This window comes from Tupaia chinensis, unplaced genomic scaffold (genome assembly GCF_000334495.1).
Source record: "Tupaia chinensis unplaced genomic scaffold, TupChi_1.0 Scaffold000671_1, whole genome shotgun sequence".
Lineage (NCBI taxonomy): Eukaryota > Metazoa > Chordata > Mammalia > Scandentia > Tupaiidae > Tupaia > Tupaia belangeri.
In genome coordinates this window covers 5,480,529-5,482,849 of record NW_006160193.1, presented here as the reverse complement: position 1 = coordinate 5,482,849, position 2,321 = coordinate 5,480,529, and positions in this window count along the sequence as shown.

The following is a 2,321-nucleotide window of genomic DNA, read 5'->3' as shown; positions in this document are numbered from 1 at the left end:
TTCCCTTCCTGCCCACATCCCGGAAGCTACTGGCCCTTTTTTTTAATGACCCCCATAGAGTTTTGCCATTTCTAAAACGTTATATAATTGGACTACACAATATGTAGCCTTTTCAACTGGCCCCTTCTACTTAATAATATGTACTTAAAGTCCCTCCATGTTTTCAGCGGCTTGACAATGAATTTCTTTTTGTCACTAAATAACATTCCATTGTGCGGATGTAGCACAGTGTACCCGGTTGCTTTTAGCTTTCAGTTATGATGAAGCTGTGTGAACATTTGCATATAGGTTTTCATGCGGACATAAGTTTCGAATCAGTTGAGTAAGTACGTGTGAGTGTGATCGCTCAACGGTGCGGGGAGATTTGTCAGAAACGGCCACACTGCCTTCCCAAGTAACGGAACCATTTTGCATTCCCACCAGCAAAACAAGAATTCCTGTTTCTCTGTGTCCTCACTGGCATTTGGGATTGGTGGGTTTTTAGATTTAGCCATTCTAGTAGGTGCTAGTAGTTTATCATTTTCTTGATTTGTGAGTCTCCAGTGACAAAAGATTTTAAATTTTTTTGTGTTTTTATTTGTCATATGTGTATCTTCTTTGGTGAGAGATCTGTTCAGATTTTTGCCCTTTAAAACTTTTTTTGCCTTATGGGAACCAGCAGTTAGCGTAATGGCTATGTCGCTGGACTCCCACGTAGTCGACCGCGGTTCGTGTCCCGGACCCGGTGGCTTAAAACTCACGCTGGGAGTGCGTGTGTGTGTGCCCAAGATCCCAAGAGGAGAATGGAGGAGAAGGGATTGCGGCATGGCCATCCTCCCTGGGGGGTGATTTCTCGCTTTCTGTCTCTCTTGTCTCTCTCTGTCTGTCTGGAGAGCGCCCGTGCCCTATAGCGGAAACCTCTCCCCCTCCCCCCCAAAAAAAGAAAAACAAAACAAAACAACACTTTTGTTGCCTTTGTTTTTGTTTTTGTTTTTTTTGTTTTTAAACTGTTGAGTTGAAGAGTTCTTTGTATCCTTCGGATGCCAGTCCTCTATCAGATATGCATTTTGTGAATATTTTCTTGAGTCTGTGGCTTGTGTTTTCATTCTCTAAACAGTATGACTTGCCAGGCAGAAGTTAGGTCCAACTTAGCAATTGTTTCCATGGCTCACACGTGTGGTGGTGTCTCTAAAAACTCATTGTCCAACCCAGAGTCACCTAGATGTTCTGCTGTTGTCTCCCAGAACTTTTATAGCTTTGCATCTTATATTTAGGTCTATAATACATTTTGAATTAATTTATGTGGAAGATGTTAGGTCTTACTCAGGTCTATAATGTATTTTGAATTATTTGTGTGCAAGGTCTGTTTCTGGATTTATTTTTTATTTATTTTTGCCTGTGCACGTCTGATGGTGCCAGCGCCATGGCGCTGTTGGCTGCAGACTACTTCCTCTGTTGAGTTGTTTTGCTTTCTCATCAAAGCTGTGTGTGGGTCTCTTTTCTGGGCCACCCATCTGCTTACAGCTGGTGTGTGTGTGTGTGTGTGTGTGTGTGTGTGTGTGTCTAGCCTTTCCTCGGTACGAGGCTGGCCACTGCAGCTTTACGGTGAGTCTTGATGTCAGGCGGTGCCAGTCCCCCAACTTCATCCTTCTTCACAGTGTTTAAGTGTTCCTGGGCCTTTGGTCTGTTCCCGTAAACTTTAGACCCAACTTGTTGACATCAACAAAAGCACCCACTAGGATTTTGTTCGGGATTGTGTCGAATCTATAGATAAAATTGGGAAGAATCACGAAGTATTGTCTTTAGTCTTTGAACACAGAATATCCTATTTCTTTAGATTTTCAAACTTTCTTTCGTCAGAGTTTTGTAGATTTCTGTGTATAGACCCTGGACCTATTTTGTTATATACATAAGTCTTGCATTTTCGGTGCTTTTGTAAGGGACACTGTGCTTTTCATTTTAAATTCCAATTGTCATTGCCGGAAAGTAACCGGGTTCTTATGTATTATCACTGTATCTACTGACTTTGCTACACTGCTTAGTGTGTGTGTGCGTGCGTGTGTGTGTGTGTGTGTGTGTGTGTGAATTCTTCGGCGTTTCCAAGTAGACAGTTATGTCAACTGTAAACCAAGATGGTTAATTTCTGTTTTCACAATCTGTAGGCTTTTTGTTTCCTTTCTTACAATATCTATGACTGCCGATAGGAGGTTGACTTGGGGTGGCGAGGGAGAGCACCCTTGCCTGGTTCCAGACCTACGAAGTACCCAGTTTCTCACTATTAAGCATGACATCAACTGTAGGTTTTTTGTAGACGTTCTTTATTAAGTTGAGGAAGTTCTCTT